Source organism: Dunckerocampus dactyliophorus, chromosome 8, assembly GCF_027744805.1.
Source record: "Dunckerocampus dactyliophorus isolate RoL2022-P2 chromosome 8, RoL_Ddac_1.1, whole genome shotgun sequence".
Classification (NCBI taxonomy): Eukaryota; Metazoa; Chordata; class Actinopteri; order Syngnathiformes; family Syngnathidae; genus Dunckerocampus; species Dunckerocampus dactyliophorus.
Genome location: NC_072826.1, coordinates 22,077,242 through 22,099,598, shown reverse-complemented (window position 1 = coordinate 22,099,598; position 22,357 = coordinate 22,077,242). Strand labels below are relative to the sequence as shown.

The 22,357-nt window shown below is 40.2% G+C and overlaps 1 protein-coding gene across 1 annotated transcript in view; it reads left to right on the top strand.

The window, feature by feature from the left end:
• The first annotated feature begins 941 nt into the window (after positions 1–941).
• The window catches only part of ppp1r16b (protein phosphatase 1, regulatory subunit 16B), a 104,605-nt gene continuing 83,189 nt past the window's right edge, over positions 942–22,357 (top strand). Inside the window, exon 1 of the mRNA XM_054783306.1 lies at positions 942–1,106. The gene's annotated coding sequence lies outside the window, so the exon portion shown is untranslated. The remainder of the gene's footprint in view (positions 1,107–22,357) is intronic.

Here is a 22,357-nt window from a genome sequence, read left to right as displayed (position 1 = left end):
ACCCGACAAAAGAGACAGGTTCAGAAGCCACCCTTCTCTGCATTTTTTGGTTGTTTCCTAAACTTTTTCCCTTTATGATGGACTAGTATTAGTGTTTTCCAAAATCCCTATTTGAACGATATCCACATGTGTGGACAGCACATATTTATGCAACATTTTCTCTCTGGTGTCACATGACTTCTAGTCATGAATAGGGTATTTGCCCTTCATCTGTTTGAGCCCATGACGACAACAACCAGGCGTGACGTCACGTGAAACCCAGCAATACCTGAAACAAGTTTAGATGAGTAGGTACCTCTTGTGGAAAAGACGCAATATGCGCTGTATGCTAGGTCACTTGGAGTCAAGGGCTTTACTGCCCCACACAGGTGAAAAAGGACAAGGAGAGTCGGCCATATAGTACTATTTTTCATTTCACATTGGATTGGAAGCTAGTGCTTCCTTAGCCAAACAAACTTTTGCGTATCAGCACACACTTTGGTGCGTTCAAGGAACGCCGACCAAAGTGCAAAATGTTAACGCTTGATGAAAAACATTACCTGTGAAGCATAAAGACATAAACATGTAAATATTACAGGCTTTCAGTGGTACATGTATGCTTTATATTTTACCTGTGTTATCAAATATTCATAAATTCATACTTATTTATGTTGAATGAAAAAAATGGAAAAAAAAACGGCCAATTTTGAGAGAATTTTTACTTATTTAGGATTAAGCGGCATAGAAAATAAATGAATGAATGAAATCCACTTTATTATTGTTAGAACATCATTCAAAAGTCAGTTTTGCAAAATAGCGCCCTTTTGACTATGCAACACATCAAACAAGCAACCGGTGGTGGGGGTATTAGGCTACGGGTCCCCCACCCCAACGTGCACCCCTGCCACACACTGCTCCTGCATCAGTCTCCTCCTCCCGCCGCTCAGCCCCGCCCGCCAGGAGGAGGACTACACGCACACACTTTTCTAACACACGCACACACATCATGGCTAAGCGGCTCGGTGAATGTATAATATAACATAACGGGACAACTTTAACCCAACTGGATACCACCGACCTCTCTGCGCTTCTCTCGCCCGCATGCGAGCGCCTGTTCCCGGCCTGAGGTGAGTAGCGACAAGCGGACGTGTTGCCAGCCTGGAAGTGTAGACGAGAAGGGATTTCCTTTTGGAGAGGAAAAAAGAAATGAGGCACATTCTCGAGACTCTCTGCTAATTCTTTTCCGAGCAGTTTTGGCTAGTTAGCACACTTTTTAGCGGCTTGCAGGGCTACGGAGCGTTTTGAATGGACGTCACAGGCGTCTCGGGTGATCAGACCGGATGGAAGGGTTGGGGATTAGCAGCGAGGCTCCGACATCCTCCCCTCGGTGGAGATGTTACACTGCTGTAACCTTCCACATGGTCCTCCATACTTTGGCTACTGCTGGGACACTGAGTGCAGCTACTGCAGTTTTAACTTGTTGTCAGTTATGTTCGCGCTGATTCAGTTTCTCGTTTGTTAATGGCTCATTTTAGTGGCTTTACTGCTGATAGGGTTTTAATGCTTTTGCGGGATGTATCAGGTTAGGACTGACTAGAATTGTGCCTGACAGTCAATTAATGATGCATTTTTTTTTGAAAACGAACAAAAGTCACACTATTTGTCATATTTTGTTGTTATGTTCACTATTTGAGGAAGATATAAAGCCCGGAAATCTGAGCAATCGTCTCAAAATATTTTAGTCTATGCAGGAATACACGGATTTGACCAGAACACTGAAATAAACAAATATATAAAATATTAATCAACCTTATTAGGGTCACGTGAACTGGAGCCTATCCAACTAATTTTTGGGCAAAATATTATTTATTTAATAATTGTATATTTTTTTTAAAATAAAAACTTAAAATGGTGATTATCACCCCAATATATAATATGATATAAAGCTAAACTTTAACATTTTTGATGCAGACCAAAGACAGCCTATGAAAGTGCAGGTGGTCCTCTGTTTGCGATGTTTCGATGTTACAAATGCACTGCCATAAATTAATTAAAAACTTAATTTTTGTCCGCAAACACAAGACTCGCTCGAGAGCTAGTTACAAAACGTGCGGCAAGAATACAGTGTGAGCCTGCGTAGCCACACCGAGGAAGAATAACGTCGCTTAGTAGGTAGGTTTTTGCACTTCATTATGTCTTCCAAGTGACAGTGCACCAAAGAAAAGGAAAGCCATCACCATAGAAGTGAAAATAAACATAAAGGTTTAAGGATAAAGATGATTGAGGACTAGAGGTCATGGAGTACCTGCGCTGTTACAAGGAGATGTGGAAGGAAGATGAGGTTATTCTTCCACAACATTTTAAGAAGGTAGAAAGGCCTACAAGACAACCACAAGGATAAAAGTAAGGAGTTGTCCTTTTAAAAAAAAAAATACTGTTTCATTTTATTCTCGTATTGCATCTTTTTATTACTGCATTTTATATGTACTTCATGTGTTTAGCGTACAGTGTGAGTGGCGTAGCAGTTCATTTAAGTATAATTTAGGCTGAATTAGGCGATAAACCAAAAATTTACCGTTACTGAAATTACCACAATAACCGTCATTTTGCTCATGTCGGCAAATTTGGTGTTTTAATACAAAAAGAACATAAAAGTATTTTTTGTCTGTTTTGACTGTGTATGCTAGTATGGTATGTTCATCACCCTTTCAGACGTGATACAGCTTGTGTAGTCAGCCTTAACAAGAAGGGAACGGACGATGAGGGAACGGCTCATGGTTCAAATGAAGAAGCGGCTGTACAGTGCCAGCATTTCACTTGCATATGCACCTACCAATAGACTGGGCGAGTAGAAAAAATAAAAAGGGAGCACACATGCGACTACGTTTTTCAGCCTTTTCATTCGCATTTTGCTGCTGAAATAAGTCCATACAAAGCGAATCAAAGTAGAGTAACATTTTGGCGCATCTGTATATAAATCTACAAGTCTCCTACAACTTTTCTTGGTTCACATCGGCATTGCGTTGACACGGGATGACATCTCAGCCGTACAAACTGCAATCGCTGACGTAGCTAAGTAGCTATGATATCAGTTGGATACTGTAACACTGCGGGAAAGATGACTGCTCACTGTGACGTACTATAGTGCTTTCCCACTCATGCGCTAAAACTACTTCTTTTTCCGTTTGTATGCATCGTAACGCCGCTCCGAATCATACTAAAAACTAATAACACGTGATAATACGTGACTTTAAATATATGGCTTTTTAAAGCCTTTAAAAAACATGTACCTGTACATCATGGCCAATTCTGCAAAAGTGACAGTTCACAAATAAAGAACAAGAAAATAAAAACATTCTAAAAGCATCTCTATAGGAAACCATGATTAGTTTGCTGTTGGTAGCAGTTTTAAAGGATTCCATGCTTTATTTGATGTCACGAATAGATGGTCACATGGCTACAACAACATGTGAAATTCTCTTTTCATTGTGTAAATGGTCATTTACACAATATCCGGTTTCTAAAGACAACACATTAAGGCAAATAACATGACAATGGAATGCATGGAATTCAATAGAATTGTTCGAAAAATGAGAAAGTCACTATATTTATAAGTGGTATCGTTTTTATTGGAATATATTACCTGACATGGTTGTAGCAGGTTGGGTTGATATCAACGCCGATCTTCTTGTGCAGTGTGATAGGTGGCCATTAGTAATGTAATTGCATGAGACGTGATGTCAGTCGTGTTATGTGGCTGTATGTGTAGCTTAGTACATGTGTGTACAGGATGTAGTATGTCCCAGGGAGATTTATTTTGGGTTCCACAAATATGATGTTGAGCAAAAGAACAAGAAATCCAAAGTGAGCATGAAAACTGTCGTAACCACCCAAAGCATTTATCGTTATCAAAGTAAAACTGCCCAATTTATCGTGATAATGATTTGAGGTCATATCGCCCAGCCCTAGGCTGAATTACGTCACACTCTTTCGTAACTCGGGGACCACCTGTACAGTGGTAAAATAACATACAGTAAAACCTACATTATTTTCAAATTGAATCATGCACAAATTGAATATTACAATTGATGTTGATGACATACAGTACATGATGGACAGGTGTTCATATTAGTATTACAACAGCCAAGACCTCTTTAATGCCATAGTGGAACTGTTCACACACACGGGCAAACACGCTAACGCACACACTACACTAATGGAAACATCATTGTCTGTGTTTCTCCTACTGTGTGATGGTGGGTGCCATTCCCGCCTGGCTGTGGCGGTCTTTAAATGTTTGATGTGCCGAGCGGTCCTGAGCTCTTTTTGCTGCTGCTCCTCTTTTGCCTGCTGCTCTTCAGAGGGACTCTCTGTCAACATGCATACACATGTCCTCCTTGTCCTCATCTGGAAGCGGTTTTACCTCATCACCTGCTGCTTATGGTAGGTATCCAAGGTGTCCTAACATCTAGCAACAGCTCATATCTTCATGGCTGTTTAACGAAGAATGACGGTAATTCTTTGAGATCCATCACCTGTGTGCAAGACAAACCATCTGCTTATGAAAAGACAAACATTCAGCATCCGTAATACACTCCTGATCAAACTTTTAAGACGAGTTGAAAAATTGCTAGACTTAGCATTTTGCACATTTGGATCTTAATGAGGTTTTAAGTAGAGCTACAATATGCAAAAGCAAGAAGGGGGAGTGAGACACAAAACACTTTGAAAAAGTAATTTATTGAAAACAACAATTAAACTGAAACAGGCTGTTTATCAGCTGATCAAAAGTTTAAGACCATCACTCAAAAAATAACAAAAAACTCTCCAAACCAGAACAAAAAATGTTCTCAGTCAGACTCAGTAATGAGTAGCTCCACCGTTCTTATTCGTCACTTCAAAAATTGCTTTGGGCATGCTTGATGCGAGTGTTTCCAGGAGGCTAGTGGGAACATTGCTCCAAGTGGTGAAGATGGCTTCACGAAGGGCATCAACTGTCTGGAACTGATGGCCATTTTTATAAACTTCCCAGGATGGTCCAAAAGAGTGATGTTATTCTCCCTGAAGAAGTCCTTGGTCAAGCGAGCATTGTGAACTGCAGCGTTGTCCTGTTGAAAAAGCCAGCTGTTACCACACAGACGAGGGCCCTCAGTCATGAGGGATGCCCGCTGCAACATCTGCACGTAAGCAGCCGCCGTTTGATGACTCTGCACTACCTGAAGCTCCAGTGTTCCACTGAATGAGAAAGCACCCCGGATCATGATGGACCCCCCTCCACTGTGCCAGGTAGAAAACATCTCAGGTGGGATCTCCTTGTCATGCCAGTAACGTTGGAAGCCATCTGGACCGTCAAGGTTACATTTTTTTTCCTCATCAGAGAATAAAACTTTTTTCCACCTTTCAATGTCCCATGTTTGATGCTCCCTGGCAAAGTCTAAAAGGGCAGTTTGGTGGTGTTGAAGGAGACGAGGTCTTTGAATGAGTTTTTGGCTTTGTAAACCCTTTTCCTGCAGTCGGCACCAGTAAGGGCCTTAATGTGGGTGGAAGACCACCCTGTGTCTTGATGGACAACCAATTGGATCCTCCAGCTCAGCGCAGATGTGATATTTTTGGGTCTATCACTTGACTTTTTTGTTCCATAATGCTCAGGATCTTTCAAAAAATGTAGAATGACTGTCTTACTGCACCCAACCTCAGCAGCAATGGCACGCTGTGAGAGACCTTGCTTATTCAGCTCGACAATCCGACGACGTTGAAAAAGAGAAAGCTTCTTAGTTTTAGCCATTAGGAGGGCATGACTGTGAATGCCTGACAGAAAATTAAAATTTTGAGCAGATTTTGGCTTTTATAGCCTGTGGTCTTAAACATTTGATCAGGTGATAAACAACCTATTTAATTTTTTTTGTTTTTGTTCAAATTACAAATTACAAGTGTTTTTTGTCTCACTCCCCCTCCTTGCTTTTGCATATTGTATCTCTACTTAAAACCTCATTAAGTTCCAAATGTGCAAAATGCAAATTCTAGCAATTTTTCAACTGGTCTTAAGATTTTGATCAGGAGTGTATGTTGCTGATGACCTATATATAGTTTTTTTGTTACTATGTACATAAGGCTGAATTAGTAACATTACCAGGGAGTAGTAGGAGTCTTGAATTAGAAAACTAACATTTTCATCGACAGAGCATAGAAAACCTTTTTATGACATTCTAAATACGGTTTTAGCATTGTCAGAGCCATCTAGACATGAAGTAACACCCCTAGTGTCACCTTTACACTTATTACCTAATATAGTAGACATAATTAGAAGAAAATAAGACATATATGAGTCTATTGTTCCAGCGATCAAGTCTGTGTCTCACCGAACATTACAAGTGCAAGTACTACATATCATTACATCTTTTGAATGCCTTATATTTGTATTTTAGTTAATTTAACTATTTTTATGCTTGAAAATGCTTCATTTAGGCAAATAAATACCTAAAATGTGCTTAAATTGGCAGTTTTTAACTAATAGGCCGTATTCAACCATGACACAGCATGATTTATTACTAAATGTATTTTTTAAAAAATGTGATAGGGTGAAGCTGTGAAATTTGAAAGTGACGAGGGATTACTGTATAAATCTCTAGACCACGGGTCACCAACTTTTCCCTTGTGAGAGCTACTTTTACAAAATGAAAATGGCAAAGAGCTACTCATTTTTGTAACATTTATTTTCAGAGCTTATTTTAAACCCAAACAAAGCCAATATGCTTGTTTTACCAGGACATTAACAAAATGCTGGTGTCCACAACTCGCATTTTGTATTTCAGAATACATTTCTTTCTACTGTTCTTTCATTATTAACTGAAAACCTGAATGAAAAGCAGGCTTGCGGGCACCTCATGTGGTCGTGGGGGGCTACCTGGTGCCCACGGGCACCACGTTGGTGACCCCTGCTCTAGACCCTGTCTATAAGACTACTCTGAACATAGGACAACCCCTCTTTTTTTAACAGCCTTTTTTGGACACTATATTCCAGTGGGTCTCTGCATTTCTCTTCGTCATTTGTGTGTGTGAGTGATAGGAGAAAAAGCTCAGAGTCGCTTGGGGAGGAGTTCTTTGGGGCCAGCCTCTGGTTTGCATGTATAAATCTCTTGACGGTTCTCTAAGGAAAAAATACTGTCTTATGAGAAGGATGGGCGATGAAGTATTTTTTAACCTACAGCATGGTTTTCCACCATTTGTGCATATTGCTATTTAGATTATTCTATTTGCATATATTTTATACTCTTGCCAAATTTTGTTTTGTGTCTTATCAGGCTACAGTCAGTCGATTAATCTGAATCTTGTTGTTTTGAAGATAATAGGTCTGCTTTATGGGTGACATTTGAGAGGCTGAAATCAGAAGTTGTTTCCATTTTTAAATCAAAAAACCATGAATGGAATACAGAAATAGTTGTTGGCTAATTGGATAATGGATTAATTATCGATTAATTGTTGTAGCTCTAAAAACATTTGTACAAATCACAAATCTAACAACAAAATAAATACCCAAAATCAATACAACAATGTAAAAAAACACTGTCATCCTTTCATCGTGAAGTTTACTTTGTACTGAACAGGAAGTCACTGTGTGCATGTTTTAATGCTCCGAGACAGTAGAGATGTTGCTGTTTTCGTCTCACGCTGCTTAGCCATAATGATGAAGTTAACAAAGTGACAAGATGGACCAATTGTTCATAGAAATGACACCTTTGGGTCTCAATTTTATGCCAGCAAAAGCACTCGACCATCTATGTGGACGTCACCTTAAGTGGGCACAAGACTATTGGAAACGATCAAAGCTAGGTGTTTATATTACAGTGAGTATAGTATAAACGTCTCCTTAATGTCAGGTATCTTCTGCCTTAAAGACCCAGTCTAGCAAACGGAAAGAGGATCTAGGAAAGGATTAGTGCTGCACCTAATGATTACTTTCTTAGTTGATTAATCTGAAACTTGTTGTTCCGATTAATCGAGTAATTGGTTAGGCCCTAGGCCCAAATCAATATGAAGCAAACACAAACACTTAGTGGTTTGATCCGCAACATATAAGAAAAGAGGCAAAAATGTCCATCACTGTTTTCCAAAGCCAAATCTGATGTGTGTGAATATCTTGTTAAGATAATAGTTCAGCTTTCATTGATTAAATGGAAAAATAGTCACATTTGAGAGGCTGAAATCAGAGGATATTTACATATTTAAATTTAAAAAAACGATTACTAGAATACCAACTTAGTTTAAAGTGGATCATTGATTAATGGATTAATTGTGGCAGCGCTAGAAAGGATCGAAAGAAGCATTTGCATGAAGAGGTGTCCAGAGGAGTCGTCTGTGGTCAAGCTTTTGTTCAAGCTGCTTCTGCTGTGTTAAAAATGACAGAAAGGAAATCAAGTTCCTGTTCCGTCAATTGCCATCGCTATCAATCATCATTAGCAACACATTGATGAATCGCAGCCTTGCATGAAGGATGTGTCTGAGGGGTTAACTCCATGTCGAGCAAGAACTTCGAGAAAATGTTTCCTTTGCACTTACATAAGCAATATTTCATCTTGCATTTGAAAAGGTTAAAGCGTGAGGCTGTGTTTCAGCAAAATGGGAATTTGTCTGATGTGTGAGGCAGCCTGCAGTCCTCACTGCTCTGCTGCCTCCTGAAGTACTCTCTACCCTAACTGATGTTTAATTATTCTGCTGCTCTGATTTGGCTGCTGCCCATAAAATATTGATGCCCGTGCCGCCTTGTGTTTGCCCTCTTGTGTTTGACATTTTTTTTGCCGTTAGTCTCCGCAGAAAGTCCCGTCCTTACACTGCAAACCTCTTCATTGACCACCTACTGGTTAAGACGTCTTGGCTGAGTGGTGAACAAGGCTGGTTTGCTTGCTTACTATGGAAAAGCGATTACACTAGATCAGTGTTCTGATTACAGCTAGCAACCAACAGCGTCCGTCTGCTAATCTTCCGTTCTGATAGAGACACAGGCAAATCTCAGGGCAGCTACTCAGAGGTCCTAGAACTCCACCAACCTAGTTCCTGGCTATTTACGGAAAGCAGCTCTACACTTGTCCCCTTTATGTTGATTTAAATGTGTGAAGGTCCAGGTGAATTTTGGATTTGTGGCCTGAAAGCATAGCAAGATAAAACCCAAGTACTTGACATTTAAATGACAGAGGGCTTTAAATTACTCTAGAATGTGAGGTATTTGGCTGAATAGGTACTTAAGTGATAAGCAACCCCCTTACTTGTACATCTAACCTCCTGGAGAAAAGTTTGTTGGTCCATCATTTTGGAGTAAAGTTAAAAGAAACTATCCAAAGCTTTCAAAAATGGTCAAGTTGAAGACGTTGTTGCATTCCCATTAAATTACTTACTGATGTTGTGTGTTTTGTACAGTGTTTTCATTTGATATTTGGTTTTACTGTGTTGGATACATAGGCACATGAACATTGTATATTATGTGCTGTATGCTACAGTATGTATATACAGTTCTTAGTATACTATGAGGTCTGAAGTTTGGTTGGATATCACTGATATCACATATCTGATATCAGTGCCACATTTGTACTTTTGAAATGGTACAAGTAAGGGATGCTCCGATCGATTAGCCACCGATCAGTATCGGCCGATTTCCATAAAAAATTGCGTGATCTGCATATGCTGATAAAACGCCGGCAAAGGCGATCACAAATGCTGATCTCCTGTTGTTAGCACTATTGCAGCCTGCAGCGATACTTTTGTGCAGTGTAATATCTAGACTTACTGTAACTAACGTCTTTGGCAGTGTCGTACTTCTACTTCCTTCAAAACAAATACAATCATGTCTGCTGTGGAACTTTTTTTCAAAATGAAGCATGAAAATGAATTTTTCCAATAAATACAATTCTCAAATAAAAAATAAAAATAATTATATAGCATACTGAAAAATGGAATGGTGGAGGTCCACTTTGAGGCAAACATTAAAGATGCCAAAAGCAATTCAATGTAGGTCAGTATATTGTAGGGGTGTAACCGTACACTAAAATGTAATTTTGGTTAGGTTCAGTTTCTTGAAGTGGTCGGTTCGGTTAATTTTCGGTACAAAAAAGGAAGAAAAAAATGCTTTTATTTTAAAAAAAATGCAAACAGAACTTTTAAAAAAATAAATAAAAGCGACCCATATGGGTGATATTTCAAATAAATTAGACTCTGGGTTTTTAAAAAATAGAAAAATAATTATAAAATAAACAGTTGTATTTAAACAATTTTTTAAACATTGTGGCGAAATGTAATGGACGGTCACAGTTAAATAGATCTCTTTTGCACGTGAAGTCCAACCATCTGTCATAAGTGAAATAGCGGACAGATGCGATAGCTCGTTGACAACATCACTTTTAGCTTTTTCATGCTGGTATAACTTTCTAGCTAAATTGAGGATGTGACGGTATTTCGTAGTGAGGTTCAACAACTTTACAGTAATCATATACAGTTATGGAAAAAATGTTTAGACCACCCTTGCTTCTTTAGTTTTTTGCTCCACTATAATGTCTGGTACAACTAAAGGTACATTTCGTTGGACAAATGTAATGATCCTAACAAATATAGCTCATAAGAATTGAATTTGAAAGCTGACATCCATGGTTTTCTTGATAATTACCAAAATTGCTTAAGTTCTTACATGAATAGCTATAGCAATATTATATTTGTCCAAACAAAGGTACCTTCAGTTCCTTTTGTATCTTTTGTTTGTACCTTTTGTTCATTTTTTCAGACATTAAAATGAACAAGAAACTGTATATGGATGTAATGTCGTGGCTGTAAAAAATCCAATACCATGTGTTCCTGCTTTGGCCCGGTCAGAGTTGCTTGCTAGCTGTTGTTTATATGCTGAAGGTGATCGGTGTTTGCACTTAGCTGGTTTTCTTTCTTGTAGAGGTAACATTCACTGCCGGATGATGCCGCTTTAAATGCGCTAACATGTTAGATGTGTTTCCTGCAGCATCCCCGATATCCGTGGAACAATGTCGATACACAACTTGGATTTATCCACTTGCCTTTGTCCATCCGTAATTTTAACAGGGAAGCCAAAGTGCTCAGAGGCGTCCGTGCGGAAACTCGCTCAGGATGCTTTAGTTCCGCATGAAGCGCTTAGATCACTCTAGTAATAAATTTAATGAGAAAAATAGCATAAAATGCAACCGATATATAACGCAAGTGGACCGAACCGAACATACAGAACCGAAACGGTTCAATACATCCATTTGAACCGTTACACCCCTAGTATATTGTACGGTAAGCTATATAATCTTTGTGTAAGAGGTAACAAAGTAAATTTGTGTAATATCTAATAATATACCTCACTAGAAAGAACACAGAACATCCTGGGGCGCACACCTCTGGTTTACAGTGTTTCTTTTTAGGAAGGTGCAAGTGCAAGAGTAAGAGTTTGAACAGGGTGATGATTATTTTGTTTAGTAAGTTCCTTGCCTGAAGTGCAGAGTTAATAGTTGCAGCATGTAGAACCATTCTCATCTGTACTCAACAAAGGCAGCACTCTGCTTACTCTATCTTACGCACTCATCTTTGTTTACGGAGTGACTTGTTCAAAAACAGTTGCACCGCACCTTTGTCGTCTTTGTGTTTTGCCAACACAGACGGGCGGTGTCGTGCGGCTGTTGTTGCCGATACACTACGATGTATACTCTGTCCTATACTCTGTCGCCGAATGCCTCGCCTTTTCATCGGCTAGGTAGACTGTCCCTCACTTGAAATATGTACGGTGTGGTAAATGGGACATTACATCGCAGGGAGGGCTCTTTGCCATGCTCACCGTTGGTGGTTAATGAAGAGCGTTGTGATGTTCGTTGGTGTGGACATTGATGTAGAAACGTATGTGCAAGTTCACCATGTTGGAACTGAGCACTGCTGTTGGCATGTTAAGGTTGGCACTGAAGTTTAAAAAGAGTGTCAGACTCGCTGTGTTTCTGTGGGGAAGTTGCAATAACTTGCAAGTCCTTACCTTTAAGTACTTGTTGCAGGTGGCTGAGTCTGCATTGATTTAACACCAAAATGAGGTACCCATAGTTAATTAGTTTTTGGTGTGTACGCATCCCTAGTCTGGAGTGCACCATTTGCTGAGCATCACCTCGTAGAAAGACTTGTCTATAAAGTCTTCCTTACATTAAGACTGAAGCATTTAGAACTTTAAGGAAATGTGTTTTTTGCTGCATTGAATGATCTCGGCCAATCAGAGGCTGGCAGGCTCAAATGAACAGGAAGTGATCTCATAGTTTTGGTCCTGCATTCTGTTCAGGAAAGTGTTTGAGCGACGGGGGGGCATTGTCAAGATTTTTTCCTCACATTGTTGTTGGAAAGCTCAGAAGGCTCCTGTCTCTCTTTTCCTGGTGGCTCACATTCTCATGGACTTCTCTCCTGATGTCCATGGAAACACAAGTTCATCACATTTGAAGAAGACATAGTGTTGGCCGGGCTGCCACTGACTGCGTTGAGGGTGCTAAAGTGCATTTAGTCTACTCTACATGAATCAAACTGGAGTGTGTTTTCCCCTCTCGGTTTCAGACCAAATCAGGTGGTCTACGGATTCTTCCGGTGAAGAAATCTTTTGACCCTAAACTGTAACGTAATTACATGAGTTTGAATTCAATTTGTTATATGTATGCAGGCTCAAATACCATGACCCGACACTGATTAGACAGGCCTGCTGTTTGTCGTTTGCCGTGTTGTTCTTATCTAGAAGGTTATGTTATTATCTAGTTCCATGACGGTGCCTGTGGCTGCAACTAGTGTGTAATGTTGCCGTTTTTGTGTGCACTTTTATTCAATGTATTTTTTTTTATATCATCTGTCATGTCATTTCATTGTGTTCCCTCATCATTTGCATTTATATTTGATTGACTACAGAAAATAAGCTGCTTGTAGCGGGAAAAATAAGTCTGTTATCTATGCACTGTACATCCAATACGCAATATTGTAATGGGTGGTGGAAAGGTCAGTGTTACATTTTGACTCTTTGTGTGGGATGATTACGTTCGATCAAGTTTCTCCCTGTTGTTGAATCATTGTCACGTCTGGTTTCCATCTGCAGCCATTGGTCTACACGTGGTCACATGATCATGTGCCTGGTGGTGCCTGGTCTGGCCTAAGCTGTTCAAGTGTGTGTGTGTGTGTGTGTGTGTGTGTGTGTTTGTTTGTTTCACTTTTTCATGGTTGCAAGAAACACAACAAAACAGACATTCCTCCTCATAAAGACACACTGCTTTGTTTACAACATGTTTTTTTCTACTTAGCATTTTTGTGTGTTTGATTGCGTCTGAGTCCTTATCTTTTATTTAAAAGACAGGGTGTCTTTGTAAGTGCAAGTTGTGTCTGTTGAAATATTGATCACATATCAGAATGCATTCTTTTAGGGATCTTCACTAAAAAGGCAGAAAGTGCATTAGTGTCTAGATTAGTGCTCCCTAATGTGTGTGTGTGTGTGTGTGTGTGTGTGTGGGGGGGGGGGGGGGGGGGGGGGGTGTCGGTGTTTCTCATACCAATGCCACCCCCCACATCCCCAAGTTAAGTGAAGTTCATTGAATTAGATTTTAATGTAATTTTAAGATCAGAGCAAAACTAATTTCAGGATATTGTAAGTTACAGTAGAGCTGATTCATCGATTATCCAATTAATTACTATTTTTGTGTTAATTTTGTGTTTGATTAGTCGTTTTTTTATTTCAAAATGTAAATATCCTCTGATTTCAGCCTCATAAATGTGAATATTTTTTTAAATTCCCTTCAACAATGAATCGATTAAGCGGATTTACGGAGCATAGTAGGGCCCGATGAAATCTGTTTTATTTTTTCCCAAATTCCATTTTATTTTTTTTCATAAATTCTGCTTTTTACATTTTAATTCTTTTTTTATTCAATTTATTTATTTTTCGCCATAGATTGTGTGTTTACTGGTGTCAGTGAATAAAATGACTGTTAAAGAAATGCAAAATCATTTATTGATGCAATATATCATTGGACAATTTTGGTACGCTTTTCATTGCGACAGAATCTTCAACAAATGATCATCCGTGCTTGTGGTTAAAGAAGATGTAGTTGCAGATGCAATTGCAATCGTTTTATTAATGTAAGCTATTTTTTAAGACACCCTTATTTTATTACCACTATTACAGGATGTGCGCCGCTCTTATTTTGAAGGCCGGAAGTATGGTGTGTGTTGAAAATGTATTTTGACTGTTGCTAAGTGAGGTAGCTAGCGGGGTACCTCTTGCAGCCGTGGCTGTCATCTTTATTTCACGCACAAAGCAGGCATGGGCATCCTAAAAGGCTTGGTTACATTACCTAAAACACAACTTTGGCACACACACAGCCGCATGAGCATGCTACGCTAAATTAAGCTAACCCAGACAGTTTACACTGGCCATTGCTGTCAGGCTCGGTGAAGAGTGTTTTCGTGGACTTACCTAGGAGAGTGATGGTGAGTTTGTGAGGACATCCGGCGATGAATAAGCGGTCCGCTGGGGAAATATTTCCCCACACAATTGTCAAAATATTAAGACAAAAGAGGAGAAAAGGTGGGATTTTACGGGAATACATTGATTCTATTATGAGGAAAAATAATGTCATTTCAGTAGCATAGAATGGGAAAAAAAAAAAGGTAATCAAAAGGTCTAATTTTTTGAAAATTAAGTTGGGGGAAAAGTTACAATCTGGGAATAAAGTCAAAATATAATGGGAATGAAGTCATGTCACATTAAGAAAATTTACAAAGATTATTTATGAAAAAAGTTGCAGTATTTGGAAATAGCATATCTACATGTGTTGCTTCACAAAATATCAAATTGGCCCTTGCATCCTTTTTATTTTTCATTATGTGGCCCTCAGTGGAAAACGTTTGGACACCCCTGGAGTACCATTGCACCTGTACCAGTGGGTGTCTTGACTGGTCACTATTGGCTACATCTTTAGTTAAGCCCCGGTCACACCGCCCGAACTTTGCTGTAGCGTCCCTGGAATGGTGAAAAAAATTCACCACCGCTCGTAACCGCGCACCACCGTTTAACAGAAGTTGGCCCCCGTTAAGGCAACGCCGTATGCGCTCGGCCACCGCTTATGGTCCCTCCTACCGCTCCGAAAGTTTTGAGCTGCACAAAATATTGCCAGCGGTGAGGAGCGAGCAATTTTCCGCTATGGCAAATTTAATCATCACCGCTCCAACAACGCCCAGTCAAAGTTTGGCGCCACTAGACGGAAGTTCGTGGATGCTTGGGTCCGCTACGCCAACGCAGAAATCTTGAACGCTGGACCACTGCTGCTTCGCCAGCTTTGCCCGGGCGGTGATTAAACGTTGCAAAAACTTAGTTGGAGCGGCTGTAAGCGCTTTACGAGCGGACAGGGGATTGCTGGAACGGTGTCAGGTGTTGAAGCAGCGATGAAGCAGCGATCCATTGCGGTGATGAACTTTGGTTTGCAGTTGGTATGGAGGTGTCGGAGGCGGAGCATAATTTCGCTATTAATATGGGGAGAAATGGACCAGGAGCCCAATTGGAATAGCCGTTGAGTGCAGACCTCAGTTATATCGAATTTGCTCAAAGTTACAGTAAAACTGTACTACCATGGCAATGACAAGCTGATGGTGGAGCTGTGGAATGAGCCTTCCAGCACTTTATGAATGTAGTGTTTGCAGACACATTATATTTATACTGCTACATGTTGACCAGTAGAGGGCACTGTGGGACTGCGAAGGAGACCAACAGTTGTGTGAGTGTGGAGCTGTATGATGCATGCGAGCAGACCTGGCGATTAGTCATAAATAAACTAGTAGGCTTGTTTATTCGACACCACCCACAGAACAATGAGGATGCCACCAGCCCGCATGCGCAGAACGCCGCTCTATCAACGCTCGCGTCACCGCTAAACCAACGTTCGCTACCGTTAAACCAACACTAAAGCAACGGTGGCTTGAGCGGTGCACCGCTAGCACAACGCCCGTGTTTTTTTTTTTTTTTCCCCATTTTGTGAGCGGTTACGAGCGATGATGATTTTTTTTCACCGCTCCAGGGACGCTACAGCAAAGTTCGGGCGGTGTGACCGGGGCTTTAGATGCAACAGGGTGCATGAAAAACAGCTGTGGTAAATCAAAACTAAAGTGAAAGCATTAAAAAAACATTAGTTTCACCCTTTTACATTTGTGATGTCAATGAAAGCACCTACATGTGCATTAAAAGCATTAAAACACCTGATGACAATTTTACAAGTTTATTAAAAACACAGAAGGCAAAGGCTTGAGCGGCACCACAGAAATACTACATGCCAGCATGGTGCCGCTACACAGTGATTGATAGCATGCTGACATCTTGGAGCCCCTTCTTTCCTTTGTCATTGTAACGAGACAAGGGAAATGGTGGCTGACTTCATCTTTGGGTAAGAGTCAAGATTCCCCGCAGGTTTAAAAGCCATGCACTCTTGCATTGCAATCTTTGATTCTTTGGAGCGATTCATGAAGAAGCTAGCTATATCATATACTGTGCGTCTAGATTTTTTTTTTTGCTGCATTTTGCTACAAGAAAAGAAATGAATGCGCTGCACTGTGTATATTGAAAATCCCTCTTGTATTGTCTTGATGCAACACCACGGTAATACAAGACAGAAGAAGTACTTTTCACTGTGTGAACAGCACCCACACAGAAAGGGGGTATGGACTTAAATTTATGCCAAAACCTAACACACACACACAAAACATGTTTTACTCATGCGCAACGAGTCACAAACAAACTGAGTGTGGTTTGCAAACACAAAACATCATTTTCAAATAAATGCATTTTGTTTTGCAAGTAAGAAATGTACCTGTCAAACAGTTACATTCTGCTTCGGAAACAAATACAATAGTTTTACATATACAAAGGAACATAATTCATTTTCAAAATATCCTTCAAGTATACAAAAATATCTTTCAAGTGTACAAAAAAATATCCTTCAAGTACAAAAAAGCAATGCCACCACTATGAAAAACTGTCATGTGACTTTTGGACAACCCTCAGCCGCCTAAGGACAGGTGTGGGGCGTTTCGGAGAATCAGTGCAGCGGTGGGGCCTTGCGGACAGTGCCCACTGTGAATGTGGAGACCCCCCCAGAGACTATTGACCACGTCTTGACCAGCTGCTCCAAATACCGGCTACCAAATGGCAACCTGGGCCTAATGAACCTGGACGACGAGACGGTGGAATGGCTTGCTGCAACAGAGCTGAGGATCTGAAGACATACGCAAGAAGAAGAAGAAGAAGCGCTAATCCACCTTGCAGTTCCACACACAAATGCACTTACATTTACACACAAATGCCAGTAAACCTTCTGAGAATGGCTTGTTCTGCGCATTCTACTGGCATTAGTGACACTTGCGACCACAATGTGCACGCACCCTCAGTTCATTACGTATCAGAGTGTCGCATATGAACATTAATTTGAGTGCCAAACAAGGTCATCGCGATCATGTTAAGTTGTTTCCCAGGAGCTAGTCGACATGTGCGATCCATATTTCCAATCACATTAACTTCTATGTCTTTGTCAGAACTCCATTTATGTTTATAAGTATTTATTGTGAAGAATGGAAGGTGTGTGTTCACGTAGTTTTGTTGAGTAAAGATTAGCGGGGGGAAAAATTGTCCTGGTTTAAGAGCGCAACCTGCTGTTGTGGTGCGCAAATTACAGACCATTTTTCCGAAGGTTTACCGGCATTTGTGTGTAAATCAGAGTGCATTTGTGTGTGGAATTGCAAGGCAGAAGATTAGGGCCAAAAGTAACTTGACAGCAGTAAGTCTGGTGACAGTTTTTCAAAGTTGTAGAATTGTGTTTTGAGGGATATTTTTTTTATTATTGAATTTTGTGTGTGTAAAATATGCTGTATTTGTTTCTGAAGCAGGATGTATTTGATGGGTACGTTTCTGATTTGCAAAACAAAATGCATTTGTGCACTTGTGAGTGATGTTGTGTATTTGCAAACCACACAGCGTTTGTTTGTGAATTGTTGGGTGTGAGTAAAACATGTTTTGTGTGTTTGTGAGGTTTTAGCATGATTTTAACTCTGTAGGTTAAAATCAAAGTCAAACTGCAAATTTTCCTGCTTTGAAAGTATGACTGTAAAATCTGGTTTATACTCCTGTGCTGAGGAGCCAATACATGATGCAGCGAGGGTAGATTTCATTTGATTTTAGTATTATTTTACTTCACTTTAGCGGTGAACTTCTTTTTACAAGTGTGGTAGTTTATTAACCTTAAAAATAACCCGATTGGACATTCAGCTTATCTAGAAGCAAACTCCCCATCAAGATCCTTAAAATGCTGCAATTATGACATGTTTGAAATGAGAAAGATTGTATATGTTTTGAGAGCTGCTGCAGTGATGCAGCACTTCAATGCTACCCTTCCATCTCCCATCTTCGCTTCTCTCCCTGGGCGTCCTCTTGGAGGACGTTTTTATTTTGTCTGGATGACTTGTCCTAGTTGGCAGTGGGCTCGCTGCTATGGAGAGAATTTATCTTCTCGGGTAGAGCCTCCATTTAAAGAGCTCAGGTCATCTCCATTCTGGGACGTCGTCTCCCTTGTCGCAACGATCCGGGACACACGGAGATGGCAGGCAGTAGCTAGGTGTTGAGATCTATCAGCAACTTTTACAGCTTCAGTTGACATGCTCCAAGTCCATTAGTTCCTGCGAGAAAACCAGGCTGCATGGTATCACGTGTGAGACAAATGCGATATTTGCTGTGCAGTAGACCTCATGCACTGTTGTACTACATCCTGCCTGACACAGCATCACCAACAGTGGCACCATTGTGCTGTCTTCAATCCGCTATTTAGTCTGGATCCATCCAGATCTCTCTGCATGCCACAGTGGGACATGATTAGTTGTTCTTAATTGTGGTGTGAACGAAACCTGTAGAAGAACACCACACAGGACATTAGGTGCATCTCTAAAGTGAATTTGGGGGAGAGGTGTTGTAGATGTCATGAAAATGTGCTCACTTTTCTATCAATAGCCAACCTTTCGTTAAGCTGAAACTTGTTGTTTTGATTAATGGAGTAATTAGTTAGGCTCTAGACCAGGGGTCGGCAACCTTTACTATCAAAAGAGCTATTTTTACCCCTCGCCTACTAAAGAAAAGTATTCTTCAGCCACAAAACATAACAGCTTATAAACTTCCAAAAGTTTTAATCTTTCCTAATTTAACCTGTTACAACAAACAGAAGTGCAGTGTGCATGTGTAACTGATGCCGACTGGTGGAGTTGTGATGGTACGCTGCTCAAACCTCACTAGCTGACGCCTTAAGAAGTGTGCAGCACAGTGAACTGACAGCCTGTTTCTTTTAGCTCGCTAGCTCACGCTGCTCGACTTAACGCTCAATCACTGCTAAATAGATGAATACGTTTCAGAAAATGTTGAGTGTTTGTTTTGAAAATGTCTTTTGTTTTGTTTTTTTTGCTAATTTCTCAGGCACATATCAAGCATACAGGTAAGCTAACCGTTGTTGCACAGAAGACAAAAAAATCTGTCCATGCAGAATTAAAACACTATTTTCTTCCGATACATGTCTCACCAAACGCAGGCACGCAAACACTGTCTCTCCTGCCCTTCCTTGATCTTATCCAATCACCCGTCAGAACTCAGCCAGGAAGCATTCACGGTCTCATAAAAAGATGGATTTTCAAAAACGTGGGTGTTAAAAAAATATTTGAGCATTGGGAAAGGAAGCCACAACAAGGAGGCTGACGAGCTGCCCTAGGTGTACCAAATCAATTTGAGCCAAACACAGTGTACAGATCATATCAGAAAAGAGGCAAAAATGTCCATTACTCTTTTCCAAAGTCAAAGTTGATGTGTGTGAATATCTTTTTTTGTCAAAAACACAGAGATAATAGGTTAAATTAAAAAAAATGTACATTTGAGAGTGAAATCAGTGGATATTTTTCAATAAAAAAACGGTTTATCAAACACCAAAATAGTTGTTGATTAATTGGATAATCGATTAATCATCGATTCGGTGATTAGTTTTTGTAGCTCTAATAGCCACATTTACAATAGGGCTATGTTCATACTGCAGGATATGATGCCCAATTCAGATTTTTTGCTAAAACTCGATCTCTTATGTGGTTGTTCACATTCCGACTTGTAAATGTTAACACTATACGTCCGGGAAGTGCCGCACATGCGAAAACCATGACATCACACTCATTGCCGTGGGTTTACAGAAATAAACATGCCTTGATTTTTGCTCTCCTTGCCGTGTTTGTGACAATTTCAAGGATTTTATGCAACGGGAGTCAACATTTTCTCAACCAAATGATTCCACAGAGGAGGCAAGAATTTTGGCTAGGTCAGTTCATGGAGGACTTGCTGCGATGTCTGTTCAGAGGAGCGTGTAGGTGGATGTCGTAGCCAGGAGTGGAGGAACACTGACGTGAGCCGCTTCACTAACCCTTTTTAAAAATAATTTCTGGATGACGAGAACAAGTTTTGCCTACTTCTGTGAGTATCTTTATCTAAGTCTCGCATGGCAAAGAGACTTGGCAAAGAGCTGCAGTGTGAACGTAGCTACCATTAATTTGGCTCGGTAAACCCTGATCAAGTTTGCGTTTTCATGGCACGGAGTATTGGCGGGATGGTGATAGGTGTGCAAATAGCTGCTCCTAGCAGCACAACAGTGAATCAATCCACCAGATGTTGTTTTTTATGGTGTTAAATCTGTTATTGTGGGATCCTTTACAATGGTAACACCAAAAAATGCCTAGCGTACCAACGTGTACTGTAGTGTTTTGATCGGTGGAAATGGTGCGATTGTGCTGGCTGAAATGGTTGAAACCGGCATCTCCACCATAGAAAAAGGCCATGGTTTAAGATGGAAAACACACCCATACATAAAAACAGCAACCACAGTGTCAACACAAGGTCAAATGGGACGCCTTGCTCCTGACGAGCAAGCAGTGAGCAAAGTGGAGCATTTAAAAACACTCTAACTGGAAGACTGTGTTAGCATCTTGTTTGTTTTTGCTCATGTAAAGTGTACACCTTTAGACACCTTTTTTTATAATGTGCGTCAGCCACAATGAGCTACTTGTGCGGCAAGTAGTTGTTCATCCTAACTCTTGCATAGAAAATTGTCTTGATGTAGTACTGCAGTGTGAACGTATGAATATTTTATTTTACCATTAAGCTTCATAAGAAACAGCCATTGTTTCACTCTTCCTCAAAGCTTAATGCAGTACGAGAGAAACTGTCACTACAGATGGTGCTCAAGTAAAAAATCGTGGATCTGCATGACTGTAGCTATTGCTGATTGATGTTGTATCTTCTTCAGACAGCAACCTGGTGGAGACTATATCAATTCAAATGCTTTGGAAGACATGCTAGCATACATCAAATGCTAATTACTAAGTCTGGCCTGTGCCCCTGCAAAGATGTTTTGTTTGATGGCAGCCATGTTTCATGTTTTTCATCCAATCTTGCTGAAATTTTACACGCATGTGATGGTCAGTCCCCTAAGGTGTGTACCAAATTTTATGGTGAGTCGCCAAAGACTTTGGGATTTAAAAACAGTGCCACTGTGTGGAAAAATAAGAGCACAGGCAAGACAGCAGGGGTGCAAAAACAAATACAGTAATCACTTGTTTATCTCGGTTAATTGGTTCCAGACAGACAAGTGAATTTCTGTGAAGTAGGATTCCTTATTTATAAACAAAATATTTTTGTAGTTAGAGCATAAAAATCTGTTTACGACCTTCTAAATACGGTTTTTAACATTATTACAGCACTCGAGACATGAAATAACACCCCTATTGTCACCTTTACACTCATTACCTAATATAGTAGCCATTATAAGAGGAAAATAAGACGTATAAGACTTGTACTTGTGTGTGTTGCTATAAATGTGTTCCGGTGCTGGGGACCTGAGTAGGAGGCGTACAGGAAGTGATGTTGGGGATTCAGCGTTGAGTTTTAGGTTGGTGTGAGTTACGGCCGCAAACAGTAGACTATTGTACCTGTTGTGAGATCATTCAAACCTGCCTATTAACTCTTCATAAACTTTAATCACACGCTCTGTCCGGGTTGTATCATAAAGATACAACGTAGCTTTTCTTCACTTCTCCTCCCCCCGGTCTGCCTGTGACTGTTGGTCCCATTAGCAGTGTCACAGTGCCCTCTACTGGTCAAGCATGTACAGTAGCAGTATAGATACTGATTGAGCGACTACAAGGCAAAATAAAATAAAATATAGACCAGTCGGCTTCTGTTCGTATCCGCGAATGTTAGCTAGTCGGATATTCGTAAGTTTGGGAACTACTGTATTCTAAATCACACCACAAATTGATCTATAACCAT